The following is an 8,856-nucleotide window of genomic DNA, read 5'->3' as shown; positions in this document are numbered from 1 at the left end:
CAGCTTAGGAATGCTGATATGTCATGTTGGATGGTGTGACATTAAGATCCTTACCTAAGCAGGTCAACGTTCGCCCAGTCGCTATGGGCGTTCGTCAAAGTTGACTTTGAAGCTGGATTAGAGCAGTTTCAGGGCGTGAACGATGGGTGCGAATTCGTGCGTCCGTACGAGCTATGTCCGTTCATAATAGCATGTAATTAGCCGGAACCATAGAGACGGTTACGGGGAGAGAAGGCAGATGCCGGGGTGGCTCTGCCAACGTTTTTCTATGTAGTGAAGTGAAACTGGCTGGAAATGGGTAAGAATTACTATGCTTTAGCCAAAGGTGTGGCTTGACTGTATTTTTGATATTTTGTAAAGATGTTCTATTTCATTTAATCTTTTGACTTTGTATTTACAATTGTGTATGCTTATATTTGGTTCCTCCTGTTCTTTTAAACTGGCAGTTCTATTGGAGGGAACTGTACTGGTAGGGGGAACCATATTCTGGAGAAGAGTAGAGTGGTGTTTGAATAATTACTGATAGACTGTTAAATACCGGGGGTTATCTGAGTTATCTGAACTTTGAGTTATCATTCCATTTAATCATCCTGTAAGAATCTGAGTTATTCAATTAATACTTTACTTTTTAAATAAATGTATATTTCATGACCTAATGAAATGACCTAATGAAATGGAGAGAGAGAGAGAGAGAGGGAGCTGTTCCCAGTCGAGAGAGAGAGAGAGAGAGAAAGTGTTACCAAACCAGTTTGCCTGCCGCTATGGCTTTTGCTACCAAAATGAATAACGGAGGCGGTGGCCCCGTTATTATATTATATATATATATATATATATATATATATATATATATATATATATATATATATATATATATATTTAATGTGTGTGTGTAGTATATATTTGTACATACTATTAATATTCAGTTTGGACTCACATTACCACATCCCCGCTTCAGGTGCATCTGTCTGCTTTTAAACTTTCTATTTTCATACTTGAAAAATAAATTAGGTGTCTCGTCGTCATTGTAATAAGTTAATTGATCGAATTATTATTTTTCCACTGCGATCGTTCACCCTGTTTTTCCTTATAGGACATTTCGATTCGCTCAGGATCCTGTCCATACGTCTTAATCGCATTAGCACGAGTGCCACACTGTTATCGTCCATATATCACCGCCGATTGAGTCTTTCCCATCTCTTGTATCTCTTCCAAAAGATTTCGCCGTCTGTCCAATCCACTTTCCGTGACACTATAGTCTGGAGGACACCACTCGTCGCCTCGTAGCCTTCATCCATTTCGTCTCTTTCAGATATGTCCAATACTTCCCTGTGTGTGTGTGTGTGTGAATGTGTCTCCCAGCTCTTCATCATCACACACACCCCTTTATCTTTGGCTTTCCCTTTATCTAACTGATATACTCGGGGGCAATCTCTCTCTCTCTCTCTCTCCTCTCTCTCTCCTCCTCCTCCTCCTCCTCCTCCGTTATAACCCCCTACATCCCCCTACAACACACACTTTGAAGATCAAAAGCAACGTAAGGATGTTTGCCGTAGGACCTTTGTGCCGGTAACTGACATCACTGGAGTTCAAGGGGATCCTCCCTTATACACAGCCTCCCCTACTAACGGCCCCCCCCCCCTCCCTTTCCACTTCTACTCCACCCCCCTCCCCCTATTTTCCCTCCCAACCCATTGCAGAACCCCTTCTGTCCAATCAAGCGTGTTCATGTGTGCCACTCTCCCTAGGCACTCGGAATGAAACTATGGAGTTGCTGGGATGGGATCCTCTCTCTCTCTCTCTCTCTCTCTCTCTCTCTCTCTCTCTCTCTCTCTCTCAGTGAAAGTTAGGTGGTACTTGCCTCCAAGTGCACCAGATTGTGTCAGTGATTGGTAACATCAGTATAAGCTTTTGAATCTATGAAAACAGGGTCGTCATTACTATACTCAGAAGCTTATTGTAGCAGAGGGAATTGTTTACTAAGCTTGTATATATATATATATATATATATATATATATATATATATATATATATATATATATATATATATATATATACACCAAGATAAACAAAGTACTTGCCGATTGCTTATTCTTTTGCAAACAGAGGTTTAGTGTGTTTATTTGCAAGTGACTGTCAGTTGGGATGGCATTTTTGAAGCTGTGACCTTGGATACGTCTGAGGTTCTAGCCAAAGTATCTTGACCTTGAACCAAGGTCAGTCAAGTGACCATCACCTCGAATAAAGTTAAGAGGTACCTCAGAGTTTACTTAAGGTCTCTCTGATCTAGGCCATGAAGGCTCAAACCAAGGTATCTATCCAAAGTCAATTAAAGTCTTAGAATCTAGACCTTGATTCAAAGTCAAGGGTCAAGTGACCATAACTACGAGTAACTTGAAAGGTTACCGTAGCGTTTATTTAAGGTCACTCTGACCCAGAAATTAAACCAAGATCGCTTTGTCATAGATCTTGAACCAAGCTGTCTTGCTTGTACTGAGGGTTCCGTGACCCTCGTTGACGTCATGGCTAGCTTGAGTGATTGTGATCTTGAGAATAAAACAGTCAGTTATGGTTGTCACGTCAAGGTCATCATCAAAGATATCGTGACCTGATCTAAGGTCTTGATGATATCTCGCATCAATCAGAGTTGTGTCAGTAATGACTTGGTAATAAGATCTTGATGAAAACGATGCTAAAATCAACGGAACATCAGTAAAAGGCAGCTTGATTATAATTAAAAAGATTTACTAATGAATTTTTGTCGCCCAGAAATAAGTATTTGGAACCCTCTGAGAATGTGGCATTTTTATTAATGTTATTTTTAAATCCTAACAGTTGTCAATTAAACGCAAATGGCAAAGTGGTAAATGATAACGAATTTAACAGTTATCGATTAAACGTAAATGCCAAGGTGATAAATGATAAAGTTACATTTTTCTGATTAAAATTTGCCTTGAACAAAATAAATAGCACTCTAAATAGCACTCCGGATATATGTTATTATTAAACATTTTTGTTTGCTGAGAATTCATCACACAATGCCCCTTTTTATTGCTAGTAATTAATGTCACAAATCCCTTTTGTTTCTCATAAATCAATTACACAATTCGTATTTGTTTACCGTGAATTGATGACACAATTTATCTGCTCTAATGCAAATATATTTGTATATCGTTCCTGCTATCATTATTTTAACTTGATTTGCTATTTGATATTTGTAGTCTTCAGTAAATAAACAAATTTCCCCGCTAAATAAACCTTTTCTGTATGTGGCGCAATAAAGATTTTTGTTTTTTATTTGTCCCAAGGCCGTTTCATGCGCGTTTATATTTTTGTACGTAACTATTTTTTTCCCTCTTCTTCAAATTTCGCCTCCATCCCATTGTATTGGGAGCCTGGCGTGTGTGTCATCCACAGGCCAAATATAGACGCCAGAACTTCTTTCAAGGGGCCACGACTTGGTGTCATGGATGTCGTAAAATGTATTGACATGGCGGTTCTCAAAGGCACCAGAATACTCCTTTATCCACTTTGATCTCTCACCCTCACCCCCACGCACCCCCTCCCCCCTTCCATCCCCAGCCTTTTCGGAACCCACCTAAGATGTGTCCCTTTGTCGAAGAGCAGGAACAGGAGGAGGAGGAGGAGGAGGAGGAGGAGGAGGAGGAAAGCTTTGCCTGCAGGGTGGGTGGGTGAGTTGGGGGCGGAGGTTGGGGGTGAGGAATGTTGGTATAGGAGGAAGGTTTTCCAACCCGGTTTGGAGAAGGTTTGCAAAATATCTGATCTTTCCGGGAAAGATCAGGTGTGACTGACGTGTGTGTGTGTGCGCGCGTGTGCGTGACTGTGCTTTTCTAAATAAAGCGACCTTTTGGTGACAGTTTACTCGGAAAACGGGGTCGAATCTCATTTTAAAAGAGAGAGAGAGAGAGAGAGAGAGAGAGAGAGAGAGAGAGAGAGAGAGAGAACGTTTATCTTCTCTTTTAACCCCGTTTCTCAAAGGCGATAGATAGACTTCACAAATGTTTTTAATCCTTTAAGAAGAAGAAGAATACTACTACTTTTGTTATTAAGGCTCTGAAAGTCCAGCGCGATCAGCGAGGGCCACTTAACCTTAAGAATTAGTATATAATACTCATAACGACATCTTCAAAGGCTCGAGTTGGCATTCTTTTATCAGCAGCCGGAACTCAAGCCCAGAAAGAAAAACAGAGAAATGGAATGAATTTCGAACCGGGTTCCTGGTAGCCATGAAAGAGGCTCTGCCCGTTTTCGTTTTTCCCCTTCCCGTTTTCTTTTCCCCTTCCCTTTTCTATTCCCTCCCTGTTTTCTTTTCCCCCTACCGTTTTTATTTTTCTTCCTCCCGTTTTCTTTTTTTTCCTCTTCCGTTTTCTTTCCATCAGTCCATTCTCTCTTCCATCCCCGTTTTCTTTCCGTCATCCCATTCTCTTTTCCTTCCCCGTCTTCTTTCCGTTATCCCATTCTCTTTTCCTCCTCCGTTTTCTCTCCGATATCCCATCCTCTCTTCCATCTTCGTTTTCTTTCCGTCATCCCATTCTCTCTTCCTTCTCCGTTTTCTTTCCACCATCCGTTTTCTAAAATTCACTGTTCCTTCCTTCTCCTTTTGTTTTTGTGGACTGACTCCTAATAGATTAATGACTTTTGGTCGGTCTTCGTAACCTGATCGACGGAAGAGTCGGGCGGGTGCTGTGTCAACACAGACAGACGTCGCCGTCTTCCGTTCCCAGCCAGTGCCATCAAATCCGGCTTTTAATGGATGCCAGGAGGGGATCGGATCGAGTTCCCAGCGAGATGGCACTGATGATGGAGAGGAAAGTGATTCCTGTTGCTTTTCCTTTAGCTTCCGTTATGCAATCTCGCGTGACATATTCGATCGTTTTTGCATATATCTGCTTTAGAATACGGTGATGCTGGATAAGTATTTTTTCTGAAAAATTCTTTTTTGACAGCTGTTCTCAAGTGGTGGGTGGTGCCATAGCCTCAGTAGTGCCTGGCTATTCTGAATTGTGGGTATGAGGTCGTTTATTTGTGGGTATTCTTAACAATCACTATATATATATATATATATGTGTGTGTGTGTGTGTGTGTGTGTGTGTGTGTGTGTGTGTGTGTGTATGGAATTCATCATCACATGAGCCCGTATTTCACAGAAATAAGTGTCAGACTCACGTCGGGATCGAACCCAGGTCTATCAAATGAAAGGTAGGGGCGCTAACTGTGCTGGGCAGTTGGAAGCGCCCTTGAACAAAGAATGCTTTGCAGACAGTTCACCTTGGCAGTTGCTACACTTTTCTTTATTCAGATTCATCACATACTACACAAACACACACGGTTTGTGTTCCACGTTTATCAGTAGAGTTCAGGGTCCAAGGAATTCTTTGTCGTTGCTTGTCCCATGTTGATTGCCACTGATTTTGCAACGCTTATATCCTTTGTATGTCAAGCAGAGATTACGTTTTCAACAAATTCAAGTGATTCATTGCAATGGAAGGATTGATCAATGAAGTCTCTGATTAAAAGATTTTTTTAATTTTTTTTAATTTAATGGCCATGGTCAGCTGACATACGTAAGCATCATTCACCCAGTGCATTCGGAAGTGCTTTATAACATGAATCATATCGACTTCAAATGGCTTCATACAACCGAAAACTGTCGGAACCATTTGGTTCAAATTGTCGCGCCTGTAACGGCGTCAATAAAGTGAGAATTTTAAGCAATCGGCCAATCAACAGACCGACGAATGGCTGCATTATTAAGCCAGTCAGCTAAAGCCTTTGTTGTATATTCTCCAATGAATCACTGCTGCTGCTGCTGGTTTAGGTGAATAACATTTTTTTTTTTATGGGGCGAATTTCAGATGAACGATTGTGGAAATGGAATCCTGAAGCGTTGAATGTGCTGGTAGGAACATACGTGATTGCTTTACACACTGATTGGTTTAGAGTAGGGACTAAAGAGAGAGAGAGAGAGAGAGAGAGAGAGAGAGAGAGAGAGAGAGAATCTATTCCAGGTTGGCTGGAAGGCATATTCGGCGGGCGCCTTGATAGAATTTTGGGTATTAATGTCAACATCTGGATTTCTGTTCCCCGTTCCACGGAGCTCTCCCAAAGGCTTTTGTTTCAGGTGAGGGTTTCGTTGGGTACAGGGGGCAGGGGTATATTGGCAGGGGGATGGGATGTGAGTCGGGAGGGGGGAGGGGGAAGGAAGGGACTATTGGTGCAGCGACTGTTGTTATTGACACACACACACACACACACGCAGACACAAACACAGAGATCGGTTCCTACGCCTTCCACTCCTGTGGTAACCCCTCCCCTCCCCTTCCCTTCCCTCCTCATCCCCCTTCGCCTCCCCTTCTCCCTCCTTCCCTCCCAGCTGGCCCAACAGGTCCTTCCTTTCTCCCCCGACGAAGTTTATTGTGATTGTGGTGGGTAGAAATGGGTTTTCGTAAGAGCCGCGTAAGTTCTGTGGCGCTGTCAAAACCAGCCAAATGATCAACGCTACACACACACACACACACACACACTGACCCTATTGTTGATATCCTAGTTTTGGGAAACTTCTGTCATTGTTTAGTAGGAGAGGAAGGGAATAGCGGATGTTATGGTTATTATATTAGTGTTATTATTATTTCGCTATTGTAGTTGTTATTGCTGCTTTGGTCGAATCTGTTTTTTCGTTTTTGTAAAGGAACAAAGTAGTATGATGGATGTTAATATAATAATAATAGCAATGATGATAATAATAATTCGATTCACGTTACGATTGGAAACGAGTGTTTTTTGCCTTTCCTCCTACGGACCGTTCAAATGGCCCCGACGTTTTATACCTTGTCTTTTCATACCAGCAAGGCTTTTCCCCCAAGTGATTGCAAATTGCAGCCGGAATGCAGCCTGATTGCAGTGGTTATTCGTTATTGCAACGTATCAGTGACTGCCCAACGTCGTTTCGAGTGGTCGTTTCCAGAGGCTTAGCTGGAAATAATATTCCAGTGAGACTGCTCTGACGACCTCGTTGTTAGCATTGGAATTCGGGGATATTTTTGGGCAAATCTGGAAATACCTCTGTGATGGCCATAGTTTCAAAAAGGCCCTGTAGGTTAAGGTGGGTTGTTGAAAGACCTTATTGAGGATATTTAGGGATTCTGGAAATCTGGAAGTAGTAGACTAGGTTTGTGATATAGCAGAACTGGTTCGCTGGAATTCATGAAATCAGGGGAGTAGATGAATGTCAATTTTATTATTATTATTATTATTGTTGTTTGTTGTTGTTGTTATTATTTGCAAAAGGTGCAAATAATAATAATAATAATAATAAATTATTATTATATTACTATTATTTTATTATTATTTTTTTTGTTAAAGACGATGGCAGGATCAGTGGAATTAATTTTATATATGGTCTTTTCAATTCTTCTTATTATTCTCTTCTCATCAGGGCTGATATTTGCTAATAGCTGGCCGATGTTCATATCTTGGTTAAAGAAGTGTTTTCTAAAAATACTGATTTATTGATATGATAACAAAAGTGGCGAATGATCACCGTAGGGTTAACAACTCTTAGTCTAAGGGCGTAACGAAATTCCAACGTTTCCAACCGTATCATCGGTTCATTTTCAAGGAAAGGTGAGCGTGAACTGATTGGAATGGGTTGGTTGTTGTTTAAGATTAAGCTGGCTTTATGCCCTGCCCAATACTACGCTCCCAGTCTCCAGCGTCCGCACGCGAAGAGCAGTGCGAGCTCCACCTCTGCAAGACTGCTTGACTCAGGGACTTAATCCTCTGTTCAGCCAATGAAAACGCAGCGCTCATCGACAGAGCACCTGGGACACAATAAATACCGCCGAACTACCCCATTCCAATCAATTCACGCTCACCTTTCCTTGAAAAATGAAACCGATGATACGGTTGGAAACGTTGGAATTCCGTTACGCCCTTAGACAAGATTTGTTAACCCTATGGTGACCATACGCCACTTTTGTTATCATATCAATAAATTAGTATTTTTAGAAAACATTTCTTTAACCAAAATATGAACATCGTCCAGCTATTAGCAAATATCAGCCCTGATGAGAAGAGAATAATAAGAAGAATTGAAAAGACCCATATATAAAATCAATTCCACTGATGCTGCCATCCTCTTTAACAAAAACATGTTTGAGAGAAGGTCTCCTACTTCATTATTATTATTATTATTATTATTATTATTATTATTATTATTATTATTATTATTATTATTATTGCTAAATTCACACTCTTGTAAAGAACAACGTTATAAACAATCCACAATTATATATTAATTATATATATAAGATTTTTTACATAGTAATATACTTTAATACAATATATAATTGTGGATTTTTTTTATAACAGATAATTATTATTATTATTATTATTATTATATATTATTATTATTATTATTATTTGCATACATTGGCAAATAATAAATAATAATAATTAATACTGAAAAACCTGTGCAAGAAACACCAGGTACCTTTCAGTAATAAGTGTTACGAGCACCAACCTGAAGGAGTGATAGAAAACAATAATAATAATAAAACAATAATAATAAAATAATAAGAATAATAAATTATTATTATTATTAATAATTAATTAATTAATAATTAATTATTATTAATTAATAATATAATTAATAATAATTAATTAATTAATTAATTAATTAATTAATTAATTATTATTATTATTATTATTATTATTATTATCTTATTATTATTATTATTATTATCGGGATGCAAAATACAGCAGTACATATAACCAAACAGCAAATAGGATTTTCACAGTGGGTGTGTGAAATTACAGAGTTGATATAGCAGAAGCGC

The sequence above is a fragment of the Macrobrachium nipponense genome, chromosome 29, assembly GCF_015104395.2.
Source record: "Macrobrachium nipponense isolate FS-2020 chromosome 29, ASM1510439v2, whole genome shotgun sequence".
NCBI classification, from domain to species: Eukaryota; Metazoa; Arthropoda; class Malacostraca; order Decapoda; family Palaemonidae; genus Macrobrachium; species Macrobrachium nipponense.
The sequence above is the reverse complement of the archived record's forward strand: the minus strand, read 5'-3'. Positions refer to the sequence as shown.